Source organism: Canis lupus, chromosome 9 (genome assembly GCF_011100685.1).
Source record: "Canis lupus familiaris isolate Mischka breed German Shepherd chromosome 9, alternate assembly UU_Cfam_GSD_1.0, whole genome shotgun sequence".
Lineage (NCBI taxonomy): Eukaryota > Metazoa > Chordata > Mammalia > Carnivora > Canidae > Canis > Canis lupus.
In genome coordinates, this window is record NC_049230.1 from 53,877,237 (window position 1) to 53,894,186 (window position 16,950).

General features: G+C 41.6%; 1 protein-coding gene across 4 annotated transcripts in view; it reads right to left on the reverse strand.

Annotated features, from left to right (window-relative positions):
* The window catches only part of GPR107 (G protein-coupled receptor 107), an 81,754-nt gene that overhangs the window by 58,904 nt on the left and 5,900 nt on the right, over positions 1 to 16,950 (reverse strand). Inside the window, exon 2 of one of the 4 annotated variants that reach the window (XM_038549062.1) lies at positions 3,706 to 3,935. The exons of the other annotated variants lie outside the window; for them this stretch is intronic. The gene's annotated coding sequence lies outside the window, so the exon portion shown is untranslated. The remainder of the gene's footprint in view (positions 1 to 3,705; positions 3,936 to 16,950) is intronic. 4 annotated transcript variants of the gene reach the window in all.

Genomic DNA, 16,950 nt, shown 5'->3' on the forward strand with positions numbered 1-16,950 from the left:
ATGAAGATTTAATTACATTTTCAACAACCACCTTATTATTTCTTTTAAGATTTTTTTAATGTAATCTCTACATCCTACGTGGGGCTTGAACTCAAAACCCCAAGATCAAGAATTACATGATCCACCAACTAAGCCAGCCAGGTGGCCCCAGTATTATTTCCATTAGCACTGACACAGCAGTAATGTTTGTCTGTCTCTCCAAAGATTTCAGATTGCAAACAGTTGATCTTGTAGCCAGTACTGTGCTAAGAGCTTTATCTACCACCACTTAGTCTTACTACAACACTACGAGGTAGGTGTTATTGTGCCCATTTTATAGATGAGAAAACAGGCTCGGAGTGGTAAAACTTGCTTAAAATCCTAACATTAGTAGTTGACAAAGCCAGTATACTAACTCAGGTTTATTTAAGCCCCAAACATGTGTTTTTAGCCACCTCATACTCTTTACCACCAAAATAGAGAGTTTATCTTTTGTTTTAAAATTTTACCTTAGGCCTGGGTGGCTGGAGCATCTGCCTTCGGCCCAGGGCATGATCCCGGGGTCCTCAGGTTGAGTCTCACATCAGGCTCCCCGCAGGGAGCCTGCTTCTCCCTCTGCCTGTGTCTCTGCCTCTTTCTGTGTGTCTTTCATGAATAAATAAATAAAATCTTAAAAAAAAATTTTTTTTTACTGTAGAAAATTTCAAACCACCAACTCATGGTCCACTTTGATCCTCTATACTGCCCCCCACCCACAATCTCATCTAAATGGGATCTTATTCTAAATAGACTCAAATCTCTGATGCTCTATCATCTATTAATATTTCTGTGGGGCAGCCCGGGTGGCCCAGTGGTTTAAGCGCTGCCTTCAGCCCAGGGCATGATCCTGGAGACCTGGGATGAAGTCCTACGTCGGGCTCCCTGCATGAGGCCCGGTTTCTCCCTCTACCTGTGTCTGCCTCTCTCTCATTCTGTGTCTCTCATGAACAAATAAAATATTAAAAAAATATATTTCTGTGTATAACTGATAAGAGCATCTTAGAAAAAATAACCATAATCACATGCTATGCTCTTAGCCAAAATAAACTGCTTATCAGGTTAATTAAACAAGATTGCTCATCCATGAGAAGTCAAGTTTACAGGAACATAAAATACAGGACTATTCCCAGGTACATATTTATATGGTTACTGGTAAAAACTTGCAGACTTATATTATCTGAAATCAGTGGAAACACAATTAGTCTCCGAAGTACTAATCCAAACAAGGAAATAAGCATCAGTTTGCTGCTGCTGCTGCTGAAACAATCTGAATTAATATATAATTAACTTATTACAGAGGATCCAATTAGAGGAAAGGCACCAGCAGATTATTCTGATTTCAGATTTTTCTGAAAAGTTTGTCTTTATCTTCAATAAACTATTTGTAAAATTAAAACTTCATCTTAAGAGGATCAAAATTCTACACCAAAATTTTACCCAAAAAGTATGTTTAAAGTGTTACAGTTTCAGGTCATCATCATGGATGCATTTTCCCCCTCTTTTTCCTATTTTGTTTGCATGCAACTTTATTTTTACCACCACAAATGTGTTATAAGCATTTAGGAGTAAATTCTTATTGAAATAAGTTCTCTTAAAATTTCTGATTTACAAAGAAAATCTGAATTAAAATACAATAAACTTGGGGAGATTTGACCTCACCAATAGTTAACTTAAAACAAGATGTTTGTCACCTTTCTCCTATCTGGTTAGTAGAAGTTATTAAAACGTAGTGTGGTGTGTTGTGAATATGTGGGTAAATGAACGCTGAACACTCTTATACACTACATGTGGAAGTGTGAACTGACAGAATGTAGATACAGGCTATTTGGTACCTTCTATTTAAAGGAATCCCATGCCTAGGAATCTACACCACAAAAGTACTAGAGCTGATACACAAAGATATATGTACAAGAATAGTCACAGCAGCTGTTCAGAATTACTAAAATCAATAAAATGCAATATAAATTTCTATAAACAAAAAATGATTTTTATAAATTACGAGTCTTCCTTATAATGGAGTATCAGTGTAGTGGTTAAAAAAAAAAGGATGTAGGCAGGCCCGTCATACCAACATTTAAAAAATGTCTGCAGGGATCCCTGGGTGGCGCAGCGGTTTAGCGCCTGCCTTTGGCCCAGGGCGCAATCTTGGAGACCCGGGATCGAATCCCACGTCGGGCTCCTGGTGCATGGAGCCTGCTTCTCCCTCTGCCTGTGTCTCTGCCTCTCTCTCTCTCTTTGTGTGACTATCACAAAAATAAATAAATAAATAAATAAATAATAAATAAAAATAAAAATAAATAAAATAAAAAATGTCTGCAAAAGAGGGGTGCCTGGGGTTCCTGGGTGGCTCAATCCTTTAAGCATGTGCCTTTGGCTCAGATCATGATCCCAGGGTCCTGGGATGGAGTCCGGCATCAGAGTCCCCACATCAGGCTTCTCCTGTCAGGCTCCCTATTCAGCAGTCTGCTTCTCCCTCTCCCTCGGCCCCTCCCCCCACCAACTCCTGATGGCTCTCTCCCACTCCCATTGTTCTTGCTCTCTAATAAATAAATAAAATCTTTTAAAATACCTCAATAAAAAGAGAGGGGTGGGGGCAGCCCCGGTGTCGCAGCAGTTTGGCGCCGCCTGCGGCCCAGGGTGTGATCCAGGAGACCCGGGATCAAGTCCCACATCGGGCTCCCTGCATGGAGCCTGCTTCTCCCTCTGCCAGTGTCTCTGCCTCTCTCTGTGTCTCTCATGAATAAATAAATAAAATCTTAAAAAAAAAAAGAGAGAGAGGGGTGCCTGGCTGGCTTAGCTGGTAGAGCAGACAATACCTAATCTCAGGGTCATGAATTTAAGCCCCATATTTGGCAGGGAGCCTACTTTAAAAAAAAAAAAAAAAAAGAAAGCCTGTAAGATAACAAACAAAAAAAGACAGGTACATTCATTCAACAAGTATTTACAATGAGTACCCACAGGCACTGCTCTAGATTTTGAGAATGAGCACTAAGTAAGGTGGAAAAAAAAGTCCTGCCTTGGTGACTTTGTATTCTAATAGAGAAAGGATATAGGAACACAAACACAGTAAAAAGGAGTGGCCAAGGAGTGCTGCAGAGAATCAGACAGAGCAAGGGAGGGAAAGTGGGAAGGGGAGGCAGTGCAGGGGAGGGAGAGGAGAGGAGGGGGAGGCTGGACCATTCAGCCACTTAGAGGGGAACTGTCCTGGAGAACATCTCTGAGGAGTCCCTCTGAGCAGAGAAAAGACAGAGTGGGCATGGGCCACGCAGACCTCAGGGGGAAGGGTGCTTCAGGCCACAGCACCAAGCTTGGTAGCCTGAGGACAAGAAGCTAGTATGGCTGGACTTTGGCTTAGAAGTCACTGAAGAGCTCTGCCCAAAACCTGATCTTAGATTTTATAAGTGTGCTGACGCCAAAAAAAGAAAGAAACCTGTTAAGTGGGGAATGTGCATCTGAAGATCATTAAAGTTCTGTAGAAAAATGACATACCAACCCAACCAGGGAATAGGGAGCACAAAGGACCCTTCAACATGCCTGTGGCCACAAAGGACCCTTCAACATGCCTGTGGCCCTCGTAGGCGGGCTTTTGGATCAGCAAAAAGTCACCTTTCACACACTAAATACTATTTCATTCTTTCAAATGCTTTATGAAAGGTAACTGAAACTCATGTTCTCATTTATACTTACCCAATCAAAATACTTTTTGGTTTTCTACCAGCTATGCCTCTAAAAATGAAGTATTATATTCACAAAATCATTTTTGACTTCTGACAGTGAGATTTACAATAGTTTTTACAATCAAATGTAACTTTTAAAAATTATAAACAACAGAGGTGCCTTGCTGGCTCAGTCCATAGAGCATGCAACTCTTGATCACGGGGTCCTGAGTTTGAGCCCCACGTTGGGTGCAGGGATTACTAAAAAAAAAAATATAAAATTGTAAAAAACATATGTTAGTTAGAAAGGTATAAGCAGAGCCACAACGTATAGTCTTGCTATATGGTGGCATCCATAACAAGATTAGTCATGTTAATGGGCACTCACAAGCCCACTACCCAGATTCAGAGAATTTTTTTTTAATATTTTATTTATTTATGACAGACAGAGAGAGAGAGAGAGAGGCAGAGACACAGGCAGAAGGAGAGAAAGGCTCCATGCCGGGAGCCCGACGTGGAACTCGATCCTGGGGCTCTAGGATCCCACCCTGGGCCAAAGATAGGCGCAAAACCGCTGAGCCACCCAGGGATCCCCGAGAATTTCTATTTTTACAAACATGGCAACAATACCTTTTCCAGTAGTAAGCGATCATTTGAGGAAAAACTAGGACACAGAAATGTATTCAACCCCTCATTCAACATACACCTGCCAAACTCCTACCATGTGTTGGGCACCATGCATCAAATGGACAGCCAGATAAGCCAGCCAGCCCCTGGCTTCAGGAGGCTCACCATCCTCCCAGTTGTACAAAAGTAAAAGGAGTAACAACACATATCCATTTACCCACCCTCCAAACTTACTAAATGTCTATATTATAGTTGCTTCAGATCCACAGGAAGGGAGGGAGGGAAGAAATAAAACACTGGTGACAAAGAATTAAGTGCCTCTGTACCTCTCTATTGAACCCTGATCTCCCACACCCCTTTTCACTCATGAATTGGTTAGGTGCTTTCCTATTTTTCCTTTTAAAAATACTTTTACTAGATATATCCATAACCATAAATATCATATAGTATCATTGTGTGTTCTAAAACTTTGGATAAACTGTGTCATGATGTATAAATACTTCTGTAACTTTCATTTTCAGACATATTTTTTGAGGACCTTCCTGTGTTGATACATTTAGCATGCTCTAGTTCCACATTTTACCTGCTTGTATTCCACCACATGTACATCACAATATGGACAGTTCCAACTTATGGTTCAAATTATAATTTTTTAGCCTATACACATTCAGTAGAAACCGTTACTTCGAATTTTTGAATTTGGCTCTTTTCCCAGGCTAGAGGTATACATGATCCTCTCCCATGATGCTGGGCAGTGGAAGCAAGCTGTCGCTCTCAGGCATCCCTGCAATCACAATGGTAACCAACCCCTACACAGACAACCATTCTGTTTGCCACTTTGAGTACAGTATTCAACACGCTACATGAGATGTTCAGCACTTCATAACAAAACAGACTATGTGTAAGGTGATTTTGTCCAGATGTAGGCAAATGTTAAGTGTTCTAGGAGTTTAAGGTAGGCCAAGCTAAGCTATGATGTTTGGTAGGTTAGATGTATTAAATGCAGTCAACCTGTGACATTTTCAACTTACAATGGGTTTATCAGGACTCGATTATGAGTCAAGAAAGATCTGTATATCCACTTCCCCATCCATGTACATTCAGGTAATTTTCACTCACGTTGTAACAGTGCTGTTATGAACACCCCTGTACAAATCTTATGCATATTTGTGTGGACATCAAGGGTATATACATCTAGATGTGGAAATCCTGAACACAGAGTGTGCACTCTTCAGTTTACTAGAAATTGCTAAATGGACCTCCAAAGTATAGAAAGTTTCCTTACATCCTCACTGAACCTTGATGTCAGACATTCCATTTTGCCTACTCTTGAGAGAAATCCATGCTGACACTAGTTCAGCTGCATTTCCTGATATTTCATAAGTTTGAGCACCTTATCTGTTTATTAGGCATTTGAGGTTTTCTTTTGCAAAATGCCTTTTTTATGGCCTATGCTCATTTTCCTTTTGGATTTCTTTTTATGTTCTTTATATATTCTGCCTCTCAATCTTTGACTTCTATGTCACAGGTACCTTCCCAGTCTTTTCTCGTTCTTTTTTTTTTTTTTTTTTCCGTTCTTTTTTTTAACTGGGTAGTATCTTTTGCCATAGAAGTGTTTTTCAATTTTGAAGGACAAAGCCTATCAATCTTTATTCCTGATAGTATTTTTAACCTTTTTAAAAAAAAAAAATCCTTCTCTATTCAAGGCCATAAAACACTAATACATTATTCTAAAAGTTTGAGTTGTTTCCACGTTTTGGTCTCATGTATGTATGTATGTATGAATGAATGAATAAATAAATAAAATATTTACATGAGAAACACAGAAAGAGAGGCAGACACATAGGAAGAAAGAGAAGCAGGCTCCATGCAGGGAGACCCATGCAGAACTTGATCCCAGGACTGCAGGATAACGTCCTGGGCCAAAGGCAGGTGCTCAACTGCTGAGCCACCCAGGCGTCCCTAGGAATATATTTTTGGGTAAGGTAGTTCTCTATTTACTTTTTTTCTTCCCATATGGAATGCCAGTTGTCCTAAGACTATTTCAGAGCAACCTGTCCTGTGAGGTCAGCTCTATTATGTATCAATATCTCATTAAGATCTAAGTCTCTATCTGCACTTCCTACTCTGTCCCATTGATCTGTTTCACTCCCACTACAGTATCATATGGCTTTATGATCTGAAATCAAGTAAGACAAGCCCTCTCTTCTGTTTAGATTTGTGTTGGCTATTTCAGGACTTTTGGGGACTAAAAGGGAGAGCCAGGGGGCTTCTGGAATGCTGGTAAGATCCTGTTTCTTGACCTGGGTGCTGGTTACATGGGGGTGTTCCATCATAAGAAAATTCACCAAGCTGTACGCTTACCAGCTGAGATACTAAAGAAAGAATCAGCAATGCAAGAAGAGAGGAACTCACAGAAACTCTGGCTGTCTCGCTAAGAATGTGAGCTCCCCCCTAAGGTGTGAACAGGGTGCCCCTGATGGCTTAAAAGGGCAGTGAGGTGACTGGATTTGGTTTTTAGACAGCTCACTCCAGCTACAAGACAAATATGAAGTGGACTAATGCTGGGACACCAGCTAGGAGATCACACTGGCCCATAAAGTAGAAGGATGGCCTGACCTAATGGTAGCAGTGGTAACAAAAGAGAGCAGTGAATGGACTGAGAGAGCTACTTAGAACACACATTCACAGAACTCAGTGATGACCGTCATGGAGAGATTTCAGGCTTGAGAAAATGAGTAGCTGGTGATTCCAGTTACCAAGGAAAGACCATCTGGAGGAAAAGTATATAGTTTGGGAGTGAAGGAGTGGAAGGACAAGTGGGTTGCCAACATGCAGAGGTGGTTACAAGACAAGTGGGCAGAAGCTGGGATAGGCAGATGGATTTAACTATCCAGAGCTCCAGAAGAAAGATCTGATCTGGACATGAAATAGGAAAAAATACTGATATGGGGCTCCTAGTGGCTCAGTCTGTTAAGCGTCTGCCTTCTTCTCAGGTCATGATCCCAGAGTCCTGGAATCGAGCCCCACATGGGGCTCCCTGCTCAGCTGAGTCTGCTTCTCCCTCTGCCTCTGCCTGCAGGTCCCCTGCTTGTGTTCTCTGTCAAATAAATAAATAAAACCTTTAAAAACAAAACAAAAAAAGGTCAAACACTCATAACCCCTAAAGACAATTACTATTCTGGTGTATTTTCTTCTTTTCTCCTCATTTAACAATAGTTGTTTTGCATGAACAATCCTGTTCTCCTGATTAAATATCAGAATATAAGGAATACTTTTGCTTTAATTTTCCCAAAATTTCACATTAAAGTTGCTTTCAAATATAAACACAAGTGGAGTAATGATACTTCAATTTGTTGTTCTCATAAACTGAACTTTAAAGAATAAATACAGTAACACTTAACTGAGCTAGCTGAAGGTCACCTACCTGGTGACTTCATTTTAAACAGCTCACCAACTGGCAGTCCACAGATGGTATGGCCTGTAAAATGTGTTATATTTGGCCAACATTTTTTTTTAATTTTAATTAGTTGCTAGCTAATAGCATATAAAAACCAGAATTTCTAACGTTTCTTGAAGGAACAACAACAAAAAGAACCATAAGATCCAGTATGTCTAGGCCACATTCCAATGCAGCAAAAGTGGAGCAGCAGCAGCCGCCTACAGAAGAAACATGTGCTCCTCAGCTGCCATGCTCCCTGGGGTCTCCTGAAGCCAGCTCACACATTGTATCTACCTAGTTTCTAATAGCATCTAAGCCTGTGACCTACTTAAAACAAACAAACAAACAAACAAACATAAATAAAACAAACCAAACATCAGATCCGAAAGGTAAGCAAACGTGTCTCTCAGCAAAAGACACCCACAATCAAGTTTCTCTACAACAGAGAAAAGCAAGAATACTACCATCTACCATTCACTGCCTGCCTACTATTGATGATAGGAAACACTCCCTCATGAAGCTTAATAATCAAATTCTTAGCTCACTGTATTTAGACAGCAACTTATAAAAGGAATGAGGTCAGATTTACTCAATAAAGCAAAATTCTGATCGCTTCTCGGCCTTTTGGCTAAGATCAAGTGTAAAGCAAAATTCTGACAGCTAAGCATATGAGAGAAAAACTAGAAGCTGAAAGAAAATGCAAAACACAGAAGTCTGGGGTCCTGGCAATCAGGGCTCTCGTTGGTAACAGTCAAGTGAGGGCTGCTTGCCCAGTGCAAGTGGTAAGATGGAAGGAGCCCTGATCCTGGGCTCAAATGCTGTCACCCCCACTTCTGTAACCCAAGCTCTGTTTCCCTAATTCATAAAGTAGGGATAACATTTATTTCAAAGAGCTGACAAAGAGTTAACAAATAAAAATATCCAATATTTAGCACAATATCTACCTTATACTGGATACTTTAATAAACAAGTAGCTATTACCACCACTTATAACATATTCTACAGGACACCTCATTTCCAAGTGAGCCCAGAACACCTGTCCCTGGACCAGTGGTCTCCACTCTGCACACAGCAACCTCACATACCACAATTCTGGCAGCAGGGATGAAAGATTTAAAATAACACTGAATGTACCAACAGCATCTACCTCAGTGTCCCATTCACCCAGCTCACTTCCTGTCTCACTCTGCGTTGCCTTGGATGAACTGCTAGCTGCCTTGACCAAGTCGTCTTCCATGCTCCCAAGGCCCAGATTTGGGCCTTGACCAAGTCGTCTTCCATGCTCCCAAGGCCCAGATTTGGGATTTGACCTTACGCTGTTGCAGGAGCACACTGTACCCTTTTCCTTTTTCAGAGGGAGAAAGGGGCAGTGGCAGAGGGAGAGAAAGAGAAAATCTTAAAAAGGCTCCATTTCTTAGCACTGAGCCTGACATGGGGTTTGATCTTACAACCCTGAGACCATAACCAGAGCCGAAATCAAGAGTTAAATGTTTAACTGACTGAGCCACCCAAGAGTCCCTGCATCCTTTTCTACACTACCCTGATCAATACTCTGGACAAAGCTAACCACATTTATCTTACATAATGACCAGTTTTGGAGGCTGCCTAGGAAGGGTATGAGGTTTACCAAGATGGATCAGCTAACGGTCCATGACCCTGAGAGAGGCAAAGCATGGATAAGGAAGATTCTCTTTTCATTTCCCAAAACTTGGGGATCCCTGGGTGGCTCAGCGGTTTGGCGCCTGCCTTTGGCCCAAGGCACGATCCTGGAGACCCCGGATCGAGTCCCACACCAGGCTCCCGGCATGGAGCCTGCTTCTCTCTCTCTCTCTGTGTCTATCGTAAATAAATAAAATATTTAAAAAAAAAAAAAAAAAAAAAGGACTTCATTTCCCAAAACTTTTCAGATACCTTTTTTTGGGGGTGGAGGGCTCACAAACCAAACCACTGGTTTAAGTAAGATCCACCATTATAAGGCTGGTGTGATCCTGATCAGGTGGTAGTGGTTTTCAAGTATTCATGCAAAGGGACTTGATTTATCTACTTATGATCATCACAACATCAAATTGCTAAAGATGTTCTCTAAAAGTCATTACTCTCCTAACTCTGGGAAACGAACAAGGGGTAGTGGAAGGGGAGGTGGGCAGGGGGATAAAGTGACTGGTTGATGGGCACTGAGGGGGACGACACCTGATGGGATAAGCACTGGGTGTTATACTATATGTTGGCAAATCAAACCCCAATAAAAGAATATAAAAAAAGTCATTACTCAAAAACAAAGTGATAACATATTGCTATGAAGGCAGAGCTTTGTTTTTTTTTTTTTAAGGTTTTATTTATTCATGAGAGACACACAGAGAGAGACAGAGACACAGGCAGAAGGAGAAGCAGGCTCTCTGTGGGGATCCTGATATGGGACTCGATCCTGGGACCCGGGGATCATGCCCTGAGCCGAAGGCAGATGGTCAACCGCTGAGTCACCCAGGTGTCCCAGAAGGTAGAGCTTTGAAATGAGGTTATTACATATTGCATTCGTTTCCAAGGGCTGCTGTCCCAATGCCCACAGACTGAGTGGCTTAAAACAGCAGAAATTTATACTCTTACAGTTCTGGAGGCTAGAAGTTCAAAGTCAAGGTGTAGGCATGGCTGTCCTCCCTGTAAAGGCTCTAAGGAAAAATCCTCCCTTGTCCTCTGAGCTTCTGGTGGCTACTGGCAATGCTTGGATCTTCTTGATATGCAAATGCCTTACCCCAATCTCTGCTTCTGTCTTCTCATGGCCTTCCTTCTCTGTGTGTGTCTCTTATAAGGACACCAGTATATTGGAAGTAGGGCCCATTCCAATCCAGTATGACCTAATCTTAACTACTTACTTCTGCAAACACTCTATTTCCAAATAAGGCTAAATTCTGAGGTCCCAGGTAGATATTAATTTTGGAGGGACACTAGTCAATGCAGTGTGTGTGTGTGTGTGTGTATACATACATACACACACATACCCATCCTCCTAATCATTCACACTGAAGTGTTTTAGATCTTAATTACCCAGCTCATATGTTATCCTTCAACTACAGAGGTGAAGCAAAGATAAACTCAAAATGGACGAAAGATCTAAATGTGAGACAAGAATCCATCAAAATCCTAGAGGAGAACACAGGCAACACCCTTTTTTGAACTCAGCCACAGTAACTTCTTGCAAGATACATCTATGAAGGCAAGGGAAACAAAAGCAAAAATGAATTATTGGGACTTAATCAAGATAAAAAGCTTCTGCACAGCAAAAGAAACAGTCAACAAAACTAAAAGACAACCTACAGAATGGGAGAAGATATTTGGAAATGACCTATCGATAAAGGGCTAGTATCCAAGATCTATAAAGAACTTATGAAACTCAACAGCAAAGAAACAATCTAATCATGAAATGGGCAAAAGACATGAACAGAAATTTCACAGAGGAAGACATACACATGGCCAACAAGCACATGAGAAAATGCTCCGCATCACTTGCCATCAGGGAAATACAAATCAAAACCACAATGAGATACCACCTCACACCAGTGAGAATGGGGAAAATTCACAAGACAGGAAACAAATGTTGGAGAGGATGTGGAGAAAGGGGAACCCTCTTGCACTTGCACTGTTGGTGGGTATGTGAACTGGTACAGCCACTCTGGAAAACTGTGTGGAGGTTCCTCAAAGAATTAAAAATAGCAATTGCACTGCTGGGGATTTACCCCAAAGATACAGATGCAGTGAAACGGCAGGATACCTGCACCCCAATGTTTATAGCAGCAATGTCCACAATAGCCAAACTGTGGAAGGAGCCTCAGTGTCCATCGAAAGATGAATGGATAAAGATGTGGTCTATGTATACAATGGAATATTACTCAGCCATTAGAAACGACAAATTCCCACCATTTGCTTCAACATGGATGGAACTGGAGGGTATTATGCTGAGTGAAATAAGTCGATCGGAGAAGGACCAACATTATATGGTCTCATTCATTTGGGGAATACAAAAATTAGTGAAAGGGCATAAAGGGGAAAGGAGAGAAAATGAGTGGGAAATATCAGAGAGGGTGACAGAACATGAGAGACACCTAACTCTGGTAAATGAACAAGGGGTAGTGGAAAGGGAGGTGGGCGGGGGGTTGGGGTGACTGGGTGACGGGCACGGAGGGGGGCAATTGACAGGATGAGCACTGGGTGATAGGCTATATGTTGGCAAATCGAACTCCAATAAAAAATTTTTTTTTAAAAAAATCAGTTATCTATTAAAAAAAATAAAGAGCTTGAAGGAAAAGAAAACCTACTCGCTAGTCCAGCCAATATTTTTTGACCCCAACATTTTTCCTACTAGTTAAAAAAGTAGTAAGCTACATGTGAGGGTGCGCTAAGAGAGAGAAAAATAAGAAGAAGAAACAAAAATGTGTAATAGCATTAGTGGAAGGGGCAGGGGCAATAAACATGGAAAAAAGACAAAACGATCACTAGAATTTTCTAGGGTTGTCTTATTAAGAAACTCTAGTGATCAAATATTTGATTCTTCTGCACTATTCTTAGAAGAAAGCAAATTGGCATATATGCCACCAAAAGGTAGTCATTAAAAAAAGGCCTGTGATGTGCTTATATACACATATGCTGAAGACTGGATGCTTGATACATAGTTGTACTTAAAAGAGATGAAACCCTGAAAGGTCTATGTAAGGAACCATTTAAAGTGAACACTGAGGGACACCCGGGTGGCTCAGTCAGTTAAGCATCTCTACCTTTGGCTCAGGTCATAATCCAAATTAATGCAGGATCAAGCCCTGCATTGGGCTCTTTGCTCAGCAGTGAGTCTGCTTCTCCCTCTCCCTGTCCTTCTGTGATTAATCTCTCTGGCGTGCTCTCTCTCTCTCTCAAATAAGTAAATAAAATATTTTTTAAACAAATAAATAAAGTGAACACTGAGGTTCACTCAGGAGTTCTTTCTAGATCAAATGGCCAGTACTGGTATTAAAATATCCTTCAAAGTGCTATCAACTATCCCACTTCGGTGCATAAAAGGTAGGAAAGGTTATGAAAAATGAAGAAGACCCAGATCAATCCATATGTTCATTTATTCAAGCCCAAACAAAATGGAAACCTGCTGTCTTCTGGCCATACCAATTAACTAAAGAGCAGCATGTGCTCAAGCGAAGCTACAGTGCTTCACTCTGTTGGTTTAATAGGAGGAAAAGGAGTAATTCAGCTTTGATAATGGGTAATAACACAGGAACTGCCCTTCATATCCTGCAAAAATGCTAGTTCGATAATCATCTCCCCAGACTTAATCCTTTTACCATGAATGTGAGTGGGAGAGTGGGAACATATATTTACAATCTGGGGATAGATATGCATCTTGCTCCTGCATTCTCTTACCAAATCTGAAGTCACGTTAACAGTATTACCTGGTCTTCCTCCTATAGTCTGCTAGGTGGTGGCACCAGCATCCACCTTTACAACATCTGCCAGCAACCTGGATGCTACCCCCTTCCTTCGCCTCTACATCTGTCCATTATTAACATTCTAAAGAGCTAGTGGTCAGGGTACCTGGCTGGCTCAGTCAGTGGAGCATGACTCTTAATCTCAGGGTTGTAAATTCAAGCCTTGTGTTGGGGGGTAGAAATTACTTAAAAATAAAATCTTAAAAAAAACAAAACAAAAACAGCTAGTGGTCTATACCCTCTTCTCTCCCCCCCACCTCCACAGTGCCCCCTACTTTAGGCCCTAATCTTGCACCCAGACTCCACCTATAACTGGCTCATCCCTTGCTTCCAGTCCTGTCCCCCTGATCAAGCGTCCACAGAAACCTATCTAAAATGTAAACTCAGGGGTGCCTGGGCAGCTCCTCTGGGTAAGTGTCTGACTCTTGATTTTGGCTCAGGTCATGATCTCAGGGTCATGAGAATAAGCCCCATGCTGGCTCTGCACTGACCATGGAGCCTGCTTCGGATTCTCTCTCTCCTTCTCCCCACTCTCACATTCTCTCTCTCTTAAAAAAATAAAATAAAATGAAATGAAATGTAAAATCAGTCACTGCCAACCTAAAAAAACTACAGTGGCTCCCTGAATGCTACAGACTCAAAAGTGCCTTTACATGCTATTATGGCCTACCTCTACGTATTTCTTCTCCTCTGCGCTTCACTTTGTACACCAACACCACGACAGTAGACTATTTCTTGCCGCCATGCTCATGAAGCTGTCCACTCTGGACGATCTCTTTCCACATGCTTCTCTTAGCTAATTCCTTTTCCTAACATGTAAACTCTTGAGGTTTAACACACGTTACCTCCTACAGGAAATCTTGTCTTAAGCTCTCAGAAAAGGTTCTGAATTCTGTGCTCCCACAGTCCCAGGGCATGACTGTTAAAGACACTATGCTGTATCAAAACTCCTAGTTTCCAGGGCACAAAGCACATATCTGACAAAGAGCTAGTATCTAGAACATATAAAGAACTGTCAAAACTCAATAATAATAAAAAAATCCAATTAAAAATATGCAAAAGAGGGTTGTCTGGTTGGCTCAGTCGGTAGAGCATGGGACTCTTGATCTTGGGGTTGTGAGTACAAGCCCCATGTTGGGCATCGAGTTTACTTAGAAAACAAACAACAAAAAATGCCCCCAAAATACAACTACCTATTTCTTTCTTTTTTTTTTAAAGATATATATTTTTAAATTATTTATTTATTTATTTATTCATGAGAGACAGACAGAGAGAGAGAGAGAGAGAGAGAGGCAGAGACACAGAGGGAGAAGCAGGCTCCATGCAGGGAGCCTGACGTGGGACTCGATCCCGGGACTCCAGGATCACGCCCTGGGCTGAAGGCAGGAGCTAAACCACTGAGCCACATGGGCTGCCCAGCACTAATTCTTTTTTTCTTTTTTTTTTTAGATTTTATTTATTTAATCATGAAAGACACACACAGAGAGGCAGAGGCACAGGGAGAAGCAGGCTCCATGTGGGTAGCCGGACGTGGGACTTGATCCTGGATCCCCAGGATCACAGTCTGGGCAGAAGGCGGCGCTAAACCGCTGAGCTACCAGGGCTGCCCCAACTACCTGTTTCTGTGCCTGTCTCACTTTTGCATTTCTAGTGCCTAGCACATAGTAGCCATTTAATAAATGTTGAAGGAATGAACTACTATTTAGTTTGTTCTACTACTCAATACTATGGTTTTACATAAATTATACCTAAGCCTTATAACTACCCTGTGAGAGAACAAGCATCATCCCTATTTTATAAATGAGGGAACTGAGGATCAGAGTAGCACCTGAACACTGGTATCTAATGCTTTCTCTTCTACTCACACTCTAACCACACTCCCCCTCACCGTGGCATATTCTTTTTTTTTTTTTTTTAAGATTTTATTCATTTATTCATGAGAGACACAGAGAAAGAGAGAGACATAGGCAGAGGGAGAAGGAACCTGATGTGAAATTTGATCCCAGGACCCCGGGATCACACCCTGAGCAAAAGGCAGATGCTCAATCACTGAGCCAGGTGTCCCTCCCTGGCATATTCTTATTCACTTCCCAGGTCTGTTTTAATGTCCCTTCTTCACGGAACTCCTCCCTTATGCCAAAAACCAAGGCACGTTCCTCCTTGCACAAAATACAATACACATATCTCAGGCCTGGGCTCATGTGTACCTCCTTATCTTCCCCTCCTGCCTTCCACTCTACCCCTGAACACTCTGCTCCAGCCACACAGGTCTCCCCCTAGTTTCCAAGACAAATGAAATGAAGACTGTCCTACTCGGGGCCTTTGCACTTTTGCTTCCTCTGCCTGCAATTCTCTCCCCTAGACCCTCAAATGCTTGCCTCATTCTTTAAGTTTCTGCTCAAATACAATCTTTTCAGAGAGGCCCTCTCAGAAACCCATCAAGAACGGCTTCCAACTCCATCACTCTTTACCCTGATTCTGCTTTATTTCCTTTTCAATTCATCCCAATCTTAGACTACTTATGCGTTCATGTGTTTCAGAACTTACTGTCCATTACCTCTAGAATGAAAGCTCCATGTGTACAAGGTCTCGGCCCTTTTCACTGACACAGCCTGTGTTTAGAGGAGTGCCTGCTCAGCATATAAGACACCTGATGAGGGACCCCTGGGTGGCTCAGCGGTTTAGCACCTGGCCCAGGGTGTGATCCTGGAGTCCCAGGATCGAGACCCATGTCGAGCTTCCTGCATGGAGCCTGCTTCTCCCTCTGCCTATGTCTCTGCCTCTCTCTCTGTGTGTCTCTCATGAATAAAAAAAAAAAAAAAAAAAAAAGACACCTGATGAGTATCTGCTGAATGAGTAAGACCAGAGAAGGCGTATGTTGCAAAATCATCTAGTAAGCTTAAAATCATTCGTGTTAGTCAATGAACACTACACACACACACACACACACACACACACACAGGTTTTAAGTCAAAACAAAACATTTCAGGGGATCCCTGGGTGGCTCCATGGTTTTGTGCCTGCCTTTGGCCCAGGGCGTGATCCTGGAGTCCCGGGATGGAGTCCCTGGATGGAGTCCTGTCTCGGGCTCCTGGCATGGAGCCTGTTTCTCCCTCTGCCTATGTCTCTACCTCTCTTTCTCTCTCTCTCTCTGTCTATCATGAATAAATAAATAAATCTTAAAAAAAAAAAAAAAACACATTTCAGGTACATACTCTTTGTGCAACTTTCTGCTTTAATCCACCTTTTCACTTAACACCTTCTGATCTAGATCCCATTGGTGTAGAGGATGTCTTATGTGACTACTCTAAAAATTATAGCATTATTTGGAAGGAAGTCAGGATTCCAACTGACATCTGTCTATTCCAAAGTCATGCAATTTCCTAAACTATATTAAACTGCTGGTATAAAGTTTTGATTTATGACTATGGTTTATAATTTGTGGATGATTACCATAAAATTATGTACTCAGCCCAAGAAACGTCCAAATTAAACCAAAGCACTCAAAGTTTAGCAAAACTCTCTTGCTACCATCTCATATGCAGCAGCTACCTGAAAGCTAAAATTATCAGTAATCAAAATATTTTGTATTTGTAAATAAAAGTTCACATGTAAAAACTATATTCAGACAAACTCTAACATAAAACTCAGATTATCCCTTTTTATCCCATTAGTAAGAATCTAAAAATGACTATTAAAATAATATCAAGGCAGCCAGGGTGGCTCAGTGGTTTAGTGCATG